The sequence below is a fragment of the Squalius cephalus genome, assembly GCF_949319135.1.
Source record: "Squalius cephalus genome assembly, chromosome: 10".
NCBI classification, from domain to species: domain Eukaryota; kingdom Metazoa; phylum Chordata; class Actinopteri; order Cypriniformes; family Leuciscidae; genus Squalius; species Squalius cephalus.
Genome location: NC_137131.1, coordinates 31,955,376 through 31,966,540, shown reverse-complemented (window position 1 = coordinate 31,966,540; position 11,165 = coordinate 31,955,376).

The following is an 11,165-nucleotide window of genomic DNA, read 5'->3' as shown; positions in this document are numbered from 1 at the left end:
ATCTTTTAACTGGCTCACCAACTTCCATTGCTAGCTGGCGTGTTGGTGTTGGCACCGGTTCTTGGGGTTGCGAGTCATGGTGAGAGTGGTCAGATTTTGGATTAGTTGCAAAACCCTGCTCAACGCATTCACTCTTTAAGCTTATGCGATCAGGATCCCCTACTTCGTTCTCAGCAGCTGCCTCTAAAACTTCAGCTTCAGCATTGGCAGCTGCAGCAGCACTCTCTAGTCGCAGAGTGTGGAGGTTTGCTTCAAGCTCTGCTTTCTTCCTAGCAGCCACAGCTGCAGCTTTCTGTTGTTCTTCCTCGATATATGCTTGTGCTTTTAGCATGTCTGCTTCTTTTTGAGCAAATGATGCTTGAGTGCGAGCAGCCTCTGCCTTCGCACGTGCTCTGGCTGCTATAACACTTGCTGAAGAAGACCGGCTGCTACGTGAAGTGTTAGAGCATTGGGATCGTATCTCGAGATCTTCCATAGTGAAGGCAGCTTTATTGAAGATTGCTGTGCATTTCCACGTGGCAACACGTTCCAGATGTAACCCGTCGAATTAGTGTCTTTTCACTGTTCTGCCCTTACTAAAATTTGGGTAGGACTTCTAGCTTGGCAGACAGCTAACAGGTTCTTCAATAAACACCCAGGAAGCAGTAGGACGTTTAGGATGTTTTATCAGAAACACTGTGAAACTGCAATACAGAAATACAAATGTACATATTAATAAACTTGAATAGGTTAAATTCTTATTAACACTGGATTAAATACTACTTTGAAAGCACAAAATACAGTAACACTAAATTTACCCATTAACCACACATGGTTATATAGCGATTAGCATGAATGCTAACTTAACATGGAAAACGCCATAGACAGGCTAACGCGATTAGCATCTTTACCATTTTTAACACTTTTCACACAAATATGTAATTCAAACGGTCTTTACTTAAGGTTGTCATGAAAATGCAACTTTAACCATCACTTACAGACATAAGTTCTTCAGAGTTATGAAGACAAAACGTGTAAAAGATGATGAAAAGTGCTCAGCTGTGCTTCAGGGTTGTTGCATGCATTGAGAACTACGGCAAGTCTAAAGAGACAAACAGCACGGTGAGTAATTCTTCTACCTGCTTTCTTAAAGGAGCAGCACACTTTCTTAAAGGAGCAGCACATTGACATATATTATATTTCTGTATGGGTTCTCTTGCTTTTCTTCTTTCTTTTCTTGCTCTTCTGTTTCTTAACTTCCACTGGGGACTCTGAAGTTGAGGAGTTGATGGAGTCCCATTGGTCTTGCTGCACTGCAAAAATATGAATATATATATACATGCTCTTAGCAAGCTACACCTTCTAAAAGGGATCTAAAATTTAGCCATTGCAGGTAACTAGTTTAGAATATGTGCTGAAAATATTCAATTTGGAAAGATTGTGATGCTGCAATATTGTGAAAGGTAAGTTACTCCCCAATCTTACACTTAAATGCGTCGTCATGTTTTCCCAACACAGTGGTGGTCATGCTGCTCCCACACGCGACTTAAGTGGATGTGGCGTTTTCACCCACCGTCCTGTACTTCAACGGTTTCATAATCTTTCTTTTGGGCCGGTTCATCTTTGATTAAAGACGAAAAAGGAACATCTGATATTACCTGAAGGACGGACACTCAACTCACTATCTCTCACTCTCTTGGTATTTGGTGGGTCGCAAGCAAGGTGCATACCGCCACCAGTGTTGCCAGATCTCGCGAGACAAATAAGCAACCAGGCCTGTGAAAACAAGCCCAAAACAAGCGACTTTTTTACGGAGCACCCCTAGGTTCCGAGAAGAGAAAAATAAATAAACTGTGTGCACGGTTTTTAAACTGTGGGTAGGCTACAGATTGTCAATTTACATCCATGTGGTCAGATTGGTAAACTGTGCACGGTTTTTCTCCCCCCTGAGCTTCAGGACATTATATACACAATAAACCTGATAATTAAAAATTAAACTAAAATTAAAATTTGCACACAAATAAATATCATCCTGAATTCACAAATTCTTTATTTATTATTGCAGGGACTGCAGAAGATCCCATTTTTAAATAACTATAACCCAGAAACAGGAGAAATTATTGATAATCTAGTGTGCAGCAATAAAGTGGCTCCTGCTCTGATAAACAAATGAGTGAGTTAGAAAAGGCTTAAATAAACTAAACTGGTTTAAAAACCATTCCAGTCGAAACCATTTGAACAGGTGAGGATGAGGCTTGGTCTAAAACATTTTTCTTAAGACTCATAACACCTTAGCCTCATTATATATGAAGAATAACACCACCATTATCTTTCTCTTTCTCCCAGTCTGTTATATTTCTTCTATATTTCGCCCACTTTGTCCCAGGCATTTTTGTTCCTCGAAAAACTCTCCTACAGTCCAGTCACCATCAGTCGCGACTCACGCGTATTTTCATTTAAACATCACTCACTGACGTTTCAAAACCAGAAAAAAAATACTTTGCCTCTGATTGGCTAGTACTCGTTGCACTCTGCTGTATCATGTGTGTATGAGGAAAGGGGAGGGATAGAGAGAACAGGCAAGACAAACTCCCACGTTTAAAAAACATATAGAAAATTTCCAATAGAGTCTGGCTGCAGACTTGCACTTGCACTCTCAGACTTGCACTCTCAGACCTGCATGCTCAGACACCAGCGCTTCCTCTGCCTGTGACGTCACTTGCAATCGACACAAATTAACCGTAAATATGTTTCCAGCAGTAAATATTATGTTATATTATTTCTTTTTTCAGGAAATAAAAAAAAAAAACGCCATATTTTTTGAGTTATTAAACATTGTATTGTTAAAGTTGGTATTATACCTTATATTGCTATCATATACTGTTGAGTACCAACATTTACACAACATTTCCAACATTTCGGAGATACTAGATTTATGACTTGGGAGCAGGGAGATACGAGGTTACGCTGTCATTGATTAGAATGTTACGGACACAGACTTCGCTGCTGCCGGCAGTGTTCATCAAAGTCTGCGGTTGCGTTGAGCCTTTTGACAAGAGATGAGGCTTTAAGAGCTATTCAATTCTAATGATTGTGGTTACATACATCTTCCTAAACTCCATTTTAAACATTTAAGAGATATGAGTGATGCAATACCAAAATAGGCCTACTAGGCTGTCTAATAGGCGGAAATTAGCCTAATCTAAAACTTACCTTCGTGGCTCACAGGCTTCCTTCTGCACCGAAGCATTACAGCTATCGATTTTTAACAAAAAATGCCTACTCAAATGTATCTAACCTAACTATTTTCACTCGTTATTGTCTAAAAAACATACAGAATTATCCAAAGATAGGCTTACTTGGCGCCAGTAACTTAGGCAGACCTTTTTTCTCCCATAAATTAAAACCTTGCTACTTGGGGTATTTTACATGCACAATGCCAACTTCGAGTCAGTAAAATAATAATAAAAACAATAATTTAATGCTGGTATCCAAAACATTTAATTCAAGTATTATATTAGATACCTTTTTAAAACTTCAGTGCACACGTGTAATAAGTAGACATTTAAAATACATCAATAACTGATATCATAGTTTAACACAGATAAAATCAGAGTTAAGGCTTGCTTTACGTGTTGCTCGACGAAGATTTCTTAATCTTGAGGAGACAAAATGCTGCGGAGGCTCCCGCCGCGGAGTGAAGAAGAGGTGGAGTTACGAGGATTCTCAGACAGTTGAAGTGTCCAATGGAGTTAAGAGATTTGCTCTCTAGCTATTTTCAACACTTTAGATTGGTTAATAATTTGTGAAAATAAAAGAACCACGTGGGGACTGACCAATAGGTGGTTTGCAGTCACGTGATTGTGATGACGCGTGACATTCAAATGGAGGGCAGGAAGTGAAGAGCGGAATGGACGAGATGGAGGAAAGTCTGTACTGTACTACTTTAGACGCTATTACAAGAGAAAGATATTGACAAAAAATCAAAACATGTTGGATGTGATCCTTGCGTTACGAAGAGGAGTGATTTTTCAACTGAATTGAAAGATTTGCCTGTCATTCTTTCTTTTTTGTCCTGTGGATTAATCCGTAACGTTAACCCTAACAACCATTCAACGCTGTGGCGCTTCTCGACGTTACTTTTACGGCTGTTTACTTTACGTTATTAGGTTAACCACTCTCAAAGGTCCGCCGAAACACCACTAAAGCACTGAAGGCAGCACCCTCAAAACACTTTGTAGGTAGCTTTGCTAACCTTACGCGTTTGTCTTCAGTTACAGGGGTAACTTACAAACTCAAAGAAAAGAAGAAACAATTACTTTGACTTTACAAAGTTCGGAAACTGGTACGTTACACAAACATAGCCACATAAGTTGTATTAACTCACCTTTGACGAAGTGATCACTGCACACACGGGCATTTTCCGATTCAGTTCCTCCCGACCGCAGACGTAGGTTTGCAAGCCATTTTTCTGCCGGTTTTTTTCGGTCAATTTCTTGCATTTTTCCCCCTTATGAACAACAACTTTTGGTACATGATAAAAACTCCTCATGGTTTCTCGGTTTGATCGATTTGAGCAACCATAAACGACGCAAAACATAGGCATTTTGAGTTTGTTATAGTGCTTCCTAAATGTAGCAAATCACTTCCTGCCCGCCATCTGCATTTCGCGCCATGGCAACGCAGTAACGTGACGTCATATGCAAACAACCTATAGCATCGATTTGTGAAAAAATATGAAATTGACAAACTTTGGACATACAAGGTTTCCGCCCGACAGCGATGATATATATTTATTTATATGTATATACTTACAGAAACAATTTTTTAACGACATTGGGAGCTGTTCTCAGTCCGACACAAACCACACTATGCGTCGATTGCAAGTGACGTCACTTGCAGAGGAAGCGCTGGTGTCTGAGCGTGCAGGTCTGAGAGTGCAAGTCTGGGAGTGCAAGTGCAGGTCTGCAGCCAGACCCTTCTCAAAATTTCTGCATGACAACTTATTATGGAGCTGGGAACAAGCCCAAATAAGCAACTACACTTTAGAAACAAGCCCAAAAAAAACGCGACCCGCGACTACCAATATTTGTAAGCGACTTTACAGAAAAACAAGCCCAAAGTCGCTTATAATAAGCGGACTTGGCAACACTGACCGCCACCTACTGAACCGGAATATGCAACCTCATGGCTTCACATACTTATAAAAGGTAAATAAATTAATTTAATTAAAAAAACGTTATTCTATTATATATCCTACCTGACTGTCTGGGAATCGAGTCCAAAAATAAACAGGCTTATAGACCTTCTGCGTGTTTGTAAACAGAGATGACGTATTTTGTGGGCGGAGCCCACAAGTGTTAGCGTTAAACTGTGATTGTTATGGTCCCGGTTCCTGCGTTTTCATCACGTTACGTTTATTTTTTAGATAGATTAAAAGTTTAAATGGCTTGGCTACTGAGATGTGTGCATGTATGTAATGTATATGTACTGTTCTTTATTAGTAAATCAATTATTTTTGCAATATGAATCTCTATAGTACATATAAAGAGCAATACTATCATGTATTCTATCTAATATCATTTATTAAATATTTCATAATCTTCCTGTTTTATATTATTTCTTCCTAATATTTATAGCCTACCTGTTTGTTCTAAAACTATTATAAAACTATTATGTTTACATACAAGTCTGCTGTCCCATCTGCAATGGCACAAAGATATACTGTTCCTATCGTGCCGCAGCCCTCACATGCTTTTTTGTTTTTTGTTGCTGTCAGAACAACTATGCCTTTTTTAAAAACATTTTCTGCTGCACTACAGTCATTATCACTATAAAATATCACAAGAAAGATAAGGTATGTATACACAAAGTACACTTAAGTACATTCTTGATACACTTTATTTTACGTAGCTCATCCCTGTGTAACATTATGTAATTACAATGTAATTAGGAAACTACTGCATGCATTTAAGCTGTGAACTAGTGAGTTAAATCAAACTAAGGCAGAGATGGATAAGGTATGTATACACAAAGTACACTTAAGTACATTCTTGATACACTTTATTTTACGTAGCTCATCCCTGTGTAATATTATGTAATTACAATGTAATTAGGAAACTACTGCATGCATTTAAGCTGTGAACTAGTGAGTTAAATCAAACTAAGGCAGAGATGGATAAGGTATGTATACACAAAGTACACTTAAGTACATTCTTGATACACTTTATTTTGCGTAGCTTATACCTGTGTAATATTATGTAATTACAATGTAATTAGGAAACTACTGCATGCATTTAAGCTGTGAACTAGTAAGTTAAATCAAACTAAGGCAGACAAAGATAAGGTATGTATACACAAAGTACACTTAAGTACATTCTTGATGCACTTTATTTTACGTAGCTTATACCTGTGTAATATTATGTAATTGCAATGTAATTAAGAAGCTACTGCATGCATTTAAGCTGTGAACTAGTGAGTTAAATCAAAGTAAGGCAGAGATGGATAAGGTATGTATACACAAAGTACACTTAAGTACATTCTTGATACACTTTATTTTACATAGCTTATACCTGTGTAATATTATGTAATTACAATGTAATTAGGAAACTACTGCATGCATTTAAGCTGTGAACTAGTGAGTTAAATCAAACTAAGGCAGAGATGGATAAGGTATGTATACACAAAGTACACTTAAGTACATTCTTGATACACTTTATTTTACGTAGCTTATACCTGTGTAATATTATGTAATTACAATGTAATTAGGAAACTACTGCATGCATTTAAGCTGTGAACTAGTGAGTTAAATCAAACTAAGGCAGAGATGGATAAGGTATGTATACACAAAGTACACTTAAGTACATTCTTGATACACTTTATTTTACGTAGCTTATACCTGTGTAATATTATGTAATTACAATGTAATTAGGAAACTACTGCATGCATTTAAGCTGTGAACTAGTAAGTTAAATCAAACTAAGGCAGATAAAGATAAGGTATGTATACACAAAGTACACTTAAGTACATTCTTGATACACTTTATTTTACGTAGCTTATCCCTGTGTAATATTATGTAATTACAATGTAATTAGGAAACTACTGCATGCATTTAAGCTGTGAACTAGTGAGTAAAATCAAACTAAGGCAGAGATGGATAAGGTATGTATACACAAAGTACACTTAAGTACATTCTTGATGCACTTTATTTTACGTAGCTTATACCTGTGTAATTGCAATGTAATTGCAATGTAATTAAGAAGCTACTGCATGCATTTAAGCTGTGAACTAGTGAGTTAAATCAAAGTAAGGCAGAGATGGATAAGGTATGTATACACAAAGTCAGGGACGTGCACAGACATTTTGAGGGGCAGGGGCTCAAGTAAAATAAAGGGCACTTCTCATAATTACGTATTTTTTTTCTTTTTTTAAACAAAAAAGTATATATACTAACGCAACTCTGACTTCCTTTTTTTTTAAAAAATAATTTAAAAAGTTAATTAATTTTATCTTCCTCAAACTCACGCAATTGTTTCATTTTCAAAAGATGTCTACAAAATAATCAGTTCACACAGAAACCATGGTCTCCTTAGTATTCACTAGGTTTATAGAGCAGCAAAGGAATCCATTCCACAATGTGCATGTTTTGAAAACATTTTCTATGCTACTAGTTTCAAGTATATATTTATTAATTGTTTAAATATTTTTTGTTTCACAAGCAAAATAACTTTTTAGCTTCACACAACCAAGCATCAGAATACTGAATTGCCTTAATGTTTTAATCAAATACATTAATATTATTATTGCTATGCATGTACACACACACACACACACACACACATACACACACAATAACTGATGGTGACTGACATGGACTTAGTTTCACATTTGAGGGAGGACTGTATCATCATCATCAAATAAAACCTTCAAAATCCACATTTAGATGGAGTTTGTTTTGAACCTACTACACTCTTAAAAATATTCTGTGGCTTAGTAAATATTACAGAAATATTTAACTTTATTAACTTAATAAAATCTCTGAAAATCTTACTTGATTGTTTGAATTAAACTTACCAAAATAATTGAGTAAAAATTCAATAAAAGCCAATGTCATGTATGTATTTGTGGTTGTATGGAATACTATTTTATAAAGGTTTAGAGGAAATAAAAAAAGTTAAATTACTCATAAATAAAAAGGAAATTTATAAATATTGTTATTTTTAATGTTTAATGTTAACTTATTTCTACTCAGTTTTATTTATTAATGTACCAGATGCAGTTACTCAGATTTACTACATTTTTTAGAGTGTATCCTCCATCTGTTTGCATCTGTAGATTTCTTCTAAATTCGTCAATTTAGATTTCTAAATTTCAGGGGGAAAGACTCTTGATGTAAGTCATTAACTGGGGACGTTCTGTATGCAAATTAGGGTCAACTAGTTACAATGCGCACATTTGCATCTAATTGACAGGGCAATGCAGGTAAATAGGATAAACAAAATAACTAAAGCATATCACCTGGTGGTGATATATGCTTATTTTATTATTAACTTATTTTATTACATGGCTTGGTTGAATTCCAAAGTAGAATGCGGTCTGTTATTTCTTGATAACACACCGCTGTGCGGAGTATAACACACCGTTGCCATGAAAAACAGAGCGTTGCTATGGACTCACAGGATTCTAACCGTAGAGACGGAGCGTACTAGTTTCTTTAGCGGAAGCAATACAATCGGGTTTAAATCAATAAACTCCCTTTTAAATCAATATTTTGTGTCAAATTAATTATTTATATGGTAGGTAGCCATGTAATAAGCGGGCTAATGTATAGCGATTATCCCTTACACATTAGCTAGTCTAGTAGCTCATGAGGCATGCATGCTAGCAAAACACAGGTTAACTATATTTGTTTTTGGCTCATCAGCAGTAAATTCGAGCCTCGACCAGTGCCTCGAATTTCGAGGGAGAGAGAGAGAGAGAGAGAGAGAGAGAGGGAGCGCTTCAGAACTCCTGACCTGATATTTAGATATACTATTCTTCAATAAATATATTTGTTTGACAGGGAAGCTGTGCGCAAACAGGAATATATATTATTTTTCAAAAAAAAAAAAAAAAAGCACCCCAGAAAAAAGGGCACTTTCTCTCCAGGAATAAAAAGGGCAGGTGCTCAAGCCCCCTTTGATGTCTATGTGTGCACGTGCCTGCACAAAGTACACTTAAGTACATTCTTGATACACTTTATTTTACGTAGCTTATACCTGTGTAATATTATGTAATTACAATGTAATTAGGAAACTACTGCATGCATTTATGCTGTGAACTAGTGAGTTAAATCAAACTAAGGCAGAGATGGATAAGGTATGTATACACAAAGTACACTTAAGTACATTCTTGATACACTTTATTTTACGTAGCTTATACCTGTGTAATATTTTGTAATTGCAATGTAATTAGGAAGCTAATGCATGTATTTAAGCTATGAACTAGTGGGTTAATTCAGATGGATAACATTTGTAGATACACAGGAAGTGCACTTAACCCCCTGGGGTCGGCTATCGCGCCGGTGCGATAGGCTCGTTTTTTTCCTTATGAGTGCAAAAAAAAAAAAAAAAAAAAAAAAAAAATTTTATCTTATATGCTTGTGTTATACATCAATCGATCCTGTTTAGTGTGTATTTTTTTGTGTATGTTCATAATAAAAACAAAGTGTTGTGCTTTTCGCCAAATAAAGAAAAATAAACATGATGCGAGTTCTGCCTACTCTCCGTCAGTGAAGTCAATTCTGAAACGCGTCCGAAAATGAACTGCAACTCAGCGAATACTCAGTTAAACAGGCATACAGACACACAGTCATGAAGCTTGAATTCTCTTCTTTTAAATGAAGTAATTTTTATAAAAAACAAATATTCACAGTTTATATAATATGTATGTAAAGAGAGAGATGTCAGTCGTTCTCATCTCAGCTAATTAAGTTGTAATGTGACTCCGCCTACGGAGACCGCGCTATACAAACGCAAATGTGAGGCGATGCATACAAACCTGTGAAACGCCCACATCCGCTGGATAAGGCCGGTGAAACACTGGATGCGTGGCGTAAGCGTCTCAGCTGCGTGGCGTGTCCGTTTTTATTTCGGCTCCCATGTTAACAGTTTAGAGTTTGCACACTGCCTGTGTGAGACGCGCGTCTTAGGCGCGGCACGAGCCGCGTGGAAAACGCGTGCATGCTAGAAATAGAACCGGCGCCTATTTTTCACGCGACACGCAAGCGTCTTGGAAGCATTTCCATGCAAAATTGAATAGGAAAATCTGTTTATATGTCATTTTGACACGAATATATATTAATAAATGTCCTTTTGATGTTTAAAAGTGTCTAGGTTTTGACATAAATGCAAATATAAATGTATTTTACAAAATATTATCGATTTTCAAATACTGCTGTATTGAATGAACAGCATTTAGCAAACTCTATTGCTATACTGAGATGAGGAATATATACTGTATATATACGTATGATAAAATGTATACTTTGAAATGTATAGTTTTGAAAGACGTTGACTAGTTTTGAATAGATTATAAAGTATGTATGTGTATGCATATATATATATGTGTGTGTGTGTATGTATATAGCCTATATATATATATATATATATATGTGTGTGTGTGTGTATATATATGAAGAGTTCAGATGCAAAAGCCTCTAAATGCCATCTGAAATGTTCTTCTAGAATGATCATTTTTATGAAGCTTGTATATTTAAGTTAGCTATAGGTGACACACCTGAATGAATGGCTCATTAAGTATGCAGGGATATTGTCTCATCAGGTGTGAACTACTAAATATGCATGATGCTGTTGGAGCGTTTACGCCCCATCCGCATATTGGCTTTCCAAACTAAAAGTGTTTCACAAAACTTAAATCAATGTATCGTTTTATGTGAATGATTAGGCAGGATGATTTTCATCATTTTGAAGAAAAAACTCTAGGCGACGACATCCATTAGTCAAAAGTCTTATTGCCACATATTTAGTATGTGTTTTGTGGCCTTATTTCAGAAACTTTAATTTTTAGTTTTTTCGACACATTGCATTAGTTATAATTTGTTCCCTGAATTTATAAGCAGTCTACAGCAGCGGCGGAGTTATATTTGGTTACCTAGGAAACCGAGAGAGCCGGTCCACATAGCAATA